Raw genomic sequence first — 8,391 nt, 5'->3', positions numbered from 1 at the left:
AATTTGTCCTTGTTTATTAGTCGTTGTGACTCTTTGTGTGAACCATTTGTCCTTGTTTATTAGTTGTTGTGACTCTTTGTGTGAATCATTTGTCCTAGTTTATTAGTCATTGTGACTCGTCGTGTGAATCATTTGTCCTAGTTTAGTCATTGTGACTCTTCGTGTGAATTATTTGTCCTTGTTCATTAGTCCTTGTGACTCGTTGTGTGAAACATTTGTCCTTGTTTATTAGTCATTGTGACTCGTTGTGTGAATCATTTGTCCTTTTTCATTAGTCCTTGTGACTCGTTGTGTGAACCATTTGTCCTTGTTTATTAGACATTGTGACTCGTCGTGTGAATCATTTGTCCTTGTTAATTAGTCCTTGTGACTCTTTGTGTGAATCGTTTGTCCTAGTTCATTAGTCATTGTGAATCGTCGTGTGAATCATTTGTCCTTGTTCATTAGCCATTGTGACTCGTTGTGTAAATCATTTGTCCTTGGTCATTATTTATTGTGACTCTTTGTGTGAATCCTTTATCCTAGTTAATTACTCATTGTGACTCGTTATGTGAATCATTTGTCCTAGTATATTAGTCATTGTGACTAATTGTTTGAATCATCTGTCCTAATTCATTAGTCATTGTGACTCGTCGTGTGAATCATTTGTCCTTGTTCATTAGTCCTTGTGACTCGTTGTGTGAACAATTTGTCCTTGTTTATTAGTCATTGTGACTCTTTGTGGGAATCATTTGTCCTAGTTCATTAGTCATTGTGCCTCGTCGTGTGAATCATTTGTCCTTGTTCATTAGCCATTGTGACTCGTTGTGTGAATCATTTGTCCTTGTTCATTAGTTATTGTGACTCTTTGTGTGAATCATTTGTCCTAGGTAATTACACATTGTGACTCATTGTGCGAACCATTTGTCTTTATTCATTAGTCATTATGACTCGTTGTGTGAATCATTTGTCCTTGTTCATTAGTCATTGTGACTCTTTGTGTGAATCATTTGTCCTAGTACATTAGTCGTTGTGACTCGTTGTGTGAATCATTTGTCCTTGTTCATTAGTCCTTGTGACTCGTTGTGTGAACTATTTGTCCTTGTTTATTAGTCATTGTGACTTGTTGTGTGAATCAGTTGTCCTTGTTCATTAGTCCTTGTGACTCGTTGTGTGAACCATTTGTCCTTCTTTGTTAGTCATTGTTACTCTTTGTGTGAATCATTTGTCCTAGTTCATTAGTCATTGTGACTCGTCGTGTGAATCATTTGTCCTTGTTCATTAGTCCTTGTGACTCGTTGTGTGAACCATTTGTCCTTGTTTATTAGTCATTGTGACTCTTTGTGTGAATCATTTATCCTAGTTCATTAGTCATTGTGACTCCTCGTGTGACTCATTTGTCCTTATTCATTGGTCCTTGTGACTCGTTGTTTGAACAATTTGTCCTTTTTTATTAGTCGTTGTGACTCTTTATGTGAACCATTTGTCCTTGTTTATTAGTCGTTGTGACTCTTTGTGTGAATCATTTGTCCTAGTTTATTAGTCCTTGTGACTCATTGTGTGAACCATTTGTCCTTGTTTGTTAGTAATTGTGACTCTTTGTGTGAATCATTTGTCCTTGTTCATTAGTTATTGTGACTCTTTGTGTGAATCATTTGTCCTAGTTAATTACACATTGTGACTCGTTGTGCGAACCATTTGTCTTTACTCATTAGTCATTATGACTCGTTGTGTGAATCATTTGTCCTTGTTCATTAATCATTGTGACTCTTTGTGTGAATCATTTGTCCTAGTACATTAGTCGTTGTGACTCGTTGTGTGAATCATTTGTCCTTGTTCATTAGTCCTTGTGACTCGTTGTGTGAACTATTTGTCCTTGTTTATTAGTCAGTGTGACTCGTTGTGTGAATCAGTTGTCCTTGTTCATTAGTCCTTGTGACTCGTTGTGTGAACCATTTGTCCTTCTTTGTTAGTCATTGTGACTCTTTGTGTGAATCATTTGTCCTAGTTCATTAGTCATTATGATTCGTCGTGTGAATCATTTGTCCTTGTTCATTAGTCCTTGTGACTCGTTGTGTGAACCATTTGTCCCTGTTTATTAGTCATTGTGACTCTTTGTGTGAATCATTTATCCTAGTTCATTAGTCATTGTGACTCGTCGTGTGAATCATTTGTCCTTGTTCATTAGTCCTTGTGACTCGTTGTTTGAACAATTTGTCCTTGTTTATTAGCCGTTGTGACTCTTTATGTGAACCATTTGTCCTTGTTTATTAGTCGTTGTAACTCTTTGTGTGAATCATTTGTCCTAGTTTATTAGTCCTTGTGACTCGTTGTGTGAACCATTTGTCCTTGTTTGTTAGTCATTGTGACTCTTTGTGTGAATCATTTGTCCTACTTCATTAGTCATTGTGACTCGTCGTGTGAATCATTTGTCCTTGTTCATTAGTCCTTGTGACTCGTTGTGTGAACCATTTGTCCTTGTTTATTAGCCATTGTGACTCTTTGTGTGAATCATTTATCCTAGTTCATTAGTCATTGTGACTCGTCGTGTGAATCATTTGTCCTTGTTCATTAGTCCTTGTGACTCGTTGTTTGAACAATTTGTCCTTGTTAATTAGTCGTTGTGACTCTTTGTGTGAACCATTTGTCCTTGTTTATTAGTTGTTGTGACTCTTTGTGTGAATCATTTGTCCTAGTTTATTAGTCATTGTGACTCGTCGTGTGAATCATTTGTCCTAGTTTAGTCATTGTGACTCTTCGTGTGAATCATTAATCCTTGTTCATTAGTCCTTGTGACACGTTGTGTGAACCATTTGTCCTTGTTTATTAGTCATTGTGACTCGTTGTGTGAATCATTTGTCCTTTTTCATTAGTCCTTGTGACTCGTTGTGTGAACCATTTGTCCTTGTTTATTAGACATTGTGACTCGTCGTGTGAATCATTTGTTCTTGTTCATTAGTTCTTGTGACTCTTTGTGTGAATCGTTTGTCCTAGTTCATTAGTCATTGTGACTCGTCGTGTGAATCATTTGTCCTTGTTCATTAGCCATTGTGACTCGTTGTGTAAATCATTTGTCCTTGGTCATTATTTATTGTGACTCTTTGTGTGAATCCTTTATCCTAGTTAATTACTCATTGTGACTCGTTATGTGAATCATTTGTCCTAGTACATTAGTCATTGTGACTAATTGTTTGAATCATCTGTCCTAATTCATTAGTCATTGTGACTCGTCGTGTGAATCATTTGTCCTTGTTCATTAGTCCTTGTGACTCGTTGTGTGAACCATTTGTCCTTGTTTATTAGTCATTGTGACTCTTTGTGGGAATCATTTGTCATAGTTCATTAGTCATTGTGCCTCGTCGTGTGAATCATTTGTCCTTGTTCATTAGCCATTGTGACTCGTTGTGTGAATCATTTGTCCTTGTTCATTAGTTATTGTGACTCTTTGTGTGAATCATTTGTCCTAGGTAATTACACATTGTGACTCATTGTGCGAACCATTTGTCTTTATTCATTAGTCATTATGACTCGTTGTGTGAATCATTTGTCCTTGTTCATTAGTCATTGTGACTCTTTGTGTGAATCATTTGTCCTAGTACATTAGTCGTTGTGACTCGTTGTGTGAATCATTTGTCCTTGTTCATTAGTTCTTGTGACTCGTTGTGTGAACTATTTGTCCTTGTTTATTAGTCATTGTGACTTGTTGTGTGAATCAGTTGTCCTTGTTCATTAGTCCTTGTGACTCGTTGTGTGAACCATTTGTCCTTCTTTGTTAGTCATTGTTACTCTTTGTGTGAATCATTTGTTCTAGTTCATTAGTCATTGTGACTCGTCGTGTGAATCATTTGTCCTTGTTCATTAGTCCTTGTGACTCGTTGTGTGAACCATTTGTCCTTCTTTGTTAGTCATTGTGACTCTTTGTGTGAATCATTTGTCCTAGTTCATTAGTCATTATGACTCGTCGTGTGAATCATTTGTCCTTGTTCATTAGTCCTTGTGACTCGTTGTGTGAACCATTTGTCCCTGTTTATTAGTCATTGTGACTCTTTGTGTGAACCATTTATCCTAGTTCATTAGTCATTGTGACTCGTCGTGTGAATCATTTGTCCTTATTCATTAGTCCTTGTGACTCGTTGTTTGAACAATTTGTCCTTGTTTATTAGCCGTTGTGACTCTTTATGTGAACCATTTGTCCTTGTTTATTAGTCGTTGTGACTCTTTGTGTGAATCATTTGTCCTAGTTTATTAGTCCTTGTGACTCGTTGTGTGAACCATTTGTCCTTGTTTGTTAGTCATTGTGACTCTTTGTGTGAATCATTTGTCCTACTTCATTAGTCATTGTGACTCGTCGTGTGAATCATTTGTCCTTGTTCATTAGTCCTTGTGACTCGTTGTGTGAACCATTTGTCCTTGTTTATTAGCCATTGTGACTCTTTGTGTGAATCATTTATCCTAGTTCATTAGTCATTGTGACTCGTCGTGTGAATCATTTGTCCTTGTTCATTAGTCCTTGTGACTCGTTGTTTGAACAATTTGTCCTTGTTTATTAGTCGTTGTGACTCTTTGTGTGAACCATTTGTCCTTGTTTATTAGTTGTTGTGACTCTTTGTGTGAATCATTTGTCCTAGTTTATTAGTCATTGTGACTCGTCGTGTGAATCATTTGTCCTAGTTTAGTCATTGTGACTCTTCGTGTGAATCATTTATCCTTGTTCATTAGTCCTTGTGACACGTTGTGTGAACCATTTGTCCTTGTTTATTAGTCATTGTGACTCGTTGTGTGAATCATTTGTCCTTTTTCATTAGTCCTTGTGACTCGTTGTGTGAACCATTTGTCCTTGTTTATTAGACATTGTGACTCGTCGTGTGAATCATTTGTTCTTGTTCATTAGTCCTTGTGACTCTTTGTGTGAATCGTTTGTCCTAGTTCATTAGTCATTGTGACTCGTCGTGTGAATCATTTGTCCTTGTTCATTAGCCATTGTGACTCGTTGTGCAAATCATTTGTCCTTGGTCATTATTTATTGTGACTCTTTGTGTGAATCCTTTATCCTAGTTAATTACTCATTGTGACTCGTTATGTGAATCATTTGTCCTAGTACATTAGTCATTGTGACTAATTGTGTGAATCATCTGTCCGAATTCATTAGTCATTGTGACTCGTCGTGTGAATCATTTGTCCTTGTTCATTAGTCCTTGTGACTCGTTGTGTGAACCATTTGTCCTCGTTTATTAGTCATTGTGACTCTTTGTGTGAATCATTTGTCCTAGTTCATTAGTCATTGTGACTCGTCGTGTGAATCATTTGTCCTTGTTCATTAGCCATTGTGACTCGTTGTGTGAATCATTTGTCCTTGTTCATTAGTTATTGTGACTCTTTGTGTGAATCATTTGTCCTAGGTAATTACACATTGTGACTCGTTGTGCGAACCATTTGTCTTTATTCCTTAGTCATTATGACTCGTTGTGTGAATCATTTGTCCTTGTTCATTAGTCATTGTGACTCTTTGTGTGAATAATTTATCCTAGTACATTAGTCGTTGTGACTCGTTGTGTGAATTATTTGTCCTTGTTCATTAGTCCTTGTGACTCGTTGTGTGAACTATTTGTCCTTGTTTATTAGTCATTGTGACTTGTTGTGTGAATCAGTTGTCCTTGTTCATTAGTCCTTGTGACTCGTTGTGTGAACCATTTGTCCTTCTTTGTTAGTCATTGTGACTCTTTGTGTGAATCATTTGTGCTAGTTCATTAGTCATTGTGACTCGTCGTGTGAATCATTTGTCCTTGTTCATTAGTCCTTGTGACTCGTTGTGTGAACCATTTGTCCTTGTTTATTAGTCATTGTGACTCTTTGTGTGAATCATTTATCCTAGTTAATTAGTCATTGTGACTCGTCGTGTGACTCATTTGTCCTTGTTCATTGGTCCTTGTGACTCGTTGTTTGAACAATTTGTCCTTGTTTATTAGTCGTTGTGACTCTTTATGTGAACCATTTGTCCTTGTTTATTAGTCGTTGTGACTCTTTGTGTGAATCATTTGTCCTAGTTTATTGGTCCTTGTGACTCATTGTGTGAACCATTTGTCCTTGTTTGTTAGTCATTATGACTCTTTGTGTGAATCATTTGTCCTAGTTCATTAGTCATTGTGACTCGTCGTGTGAATCATTTGTTCTTGTTCATTAGTCCTTGTGACTCGTTGTGTGAACCATTTGTCGTTGTTTATTAGTCATTGTGACTCTTTGTGTGAATCATTTATCCTAGTTCATTAGTCATTGTGACTCGTCGTGTGAATCATTTGTCCTTGTTCATTAGTTCTTGTGACTCGTTGTGTGAACTATTTGTCCTTGTTTATTAGTCAGTGTGACTCGTTGTGTGAATCAGTTGTCCTTGTTCATTAGTCCTTGTGACCCGTTGTGTGAACCATTTGTCCTTGTTTATTAGTCATTGTGACTCTTTTGTGAATCATTTATCCTAGTTCATTAGTCATTGTGACTCTTCGTGTAAATTATTTGTCCTTGTTCATTAGTCCTTGTGACTCGTTGTGAGAACCATTTGTCCTTGTTTATTAGTCATTATGAATCTTTGTGTGAATCATTTGTCCTAGTTCATTAGTCATTGTGACTCGTTGTGCGAACCATTTGTCTTTATTCATTAGTCATTATAACTCGTTGTGTGAATCATTTGTCCTAGTTAATTACACATTGTGACTCGTTGTGCGAACCATTTGTCTCTATTCATTAGTCATTATAACTCGTTGTGTGAATCATTTGTCCTTGTTCATTAATCCTTGTGACTCGTTGTGTGAACCATTTGTCATTGTTCATTAGTTATTATGACTCTTTGTGTGAATCATTTGTCCTAGTTAATTACTCATTGTGACTCGTTGTGTAAATCATTTGTCCTTGGTCATTATTTATTGTGACTCTTTGTGTGAATCCTTTATCCTAGTTAATTACTCATTGTGAGTCGTTGTTTGAATCATTTGTCCTTGTTCATTAGTCATTGTGACTCTTTGTGTGAATCATTTGTCCTAGTACATTAGTCGTTGTGACTCGTTGTGTGAATCATTTGTCCTTGTTCATTAGTCCTTGTGACTCGTTGTGTGAACCATTTGTCCTTGTTTATTAGTCATTGTGACTCGTTGTGTGAATCATTTGTCCTTTTTCATTAGTCCTTGTGACTCGTTGTGTGAACCATTTGTCCTTGTTTATTAGTCATTGTGACTCTTTGTGGGAATCATTTGTCATAGTTCATTAGTCATTGTGCCTCGTCGTGTGAATCATTTGTCCTTGTTCATTAGCCATTGTGACTCGTTGTGTGAATCATTTGTCCTTGTTCATTAGTTATTGTGACTCTTTGTGTGAATCATTTGTCCTAGGTAATTACACATTGTGACTCATTGTGCGAACCATTTGTCTTTATTCATTAGTCATTATGACTCGTTGTGTGAATCATTTGTCCTTGTTCATTAGTCATTGTGACTCTTTGTGTGAATCATTTGTCCTAGTACATTAGTCGTTGTGACTCGTTGTGTGAATCATTTGTCCTTGTTCATTAGTCCTTGTGACTCGTTGTGTGAACTATTTGTCCTTGTTTATTAGTCATTGTGACTTGTTGTGTGAATCAGTTGTCCTTGTTCATTAGTCCTTGTGACTCGTTGTGTGAATCATTTGTCCTTGTTTATTAGCCATTGTGACTCTTTGTGTGAATCATTTATCCTAGTTCATTAGTCATTGTGACTCGTCGTGTGAATCATTTGTCCTTGTTCATTAGTTCTTGTGACTCGTTGTTTGAACAATTTGTCCTTGTTTATTAGTCGTTGTGACTCTTTGTGTGAACCATTTGTCCTTGTTTATTAGTTGTTGTGACTCTTTGTGTGAATCATTTGTCCTAGTTTATTAGTCATTGTGACTCGTCGTGTGAATCATTTGTCCTAGTTTAGTCATTGTGACTCTTCGTGTGAATCATTTATCCTTGTTCATTAGTCCTTGTGACACGTTGTGTGAACCATTTGTCCTTGTTTATTAGTCATTGTGACTCGTTGTGTGAATCATTTGTCCTTTTTCATTAGTCCTTGTGACTCGTTGTGTGAACCATTTGTCCTTGTTTATTAGACATTGTGACTCGTCGTGTGAATCATTTGTTCTTGTTCATTAGTCCTTGTGACTCTTTGTGTGAATCGTTTGTCCTAGTTCATTAGTCATTGTGACTCGTCGTGTGAATCATTTGTCCTTGTTCATTAGCCATTGTGACTCGTTGTGTAAATCATTTGTCCTTGGTCATTATTTATTGTGACTCTTTGTGTGAATCCTTTATCCTAGTTAATTACTCATTGTGACTCGTTATGTGAATCATTTGTCCTAGTACATTAGTCATTGTGACTAATTGTGTGAATCATCTGTCCGAATTCATTA

This window comes from Silene latifolia, unplaced genomic scaffold (assembly GCF_048544455.1).
Source record: "Silene latifolia isolate original U9 population unplaced genomic scaffold, ASM4854445v1 scaffold_217, whole genome shotgun sequence".
Taxonomy (NCBI): Eukaryota; Viridiplantae; Streptophyta; class Magnoliopsida; order Caryophyllales; family Caryophyllaceae; genus Silene; species Silene latifolia.
The sequence above is the reverse complement of the archived record's forward strand: the minus strand, read 5'-3'. Positions refer to the sequence as shown.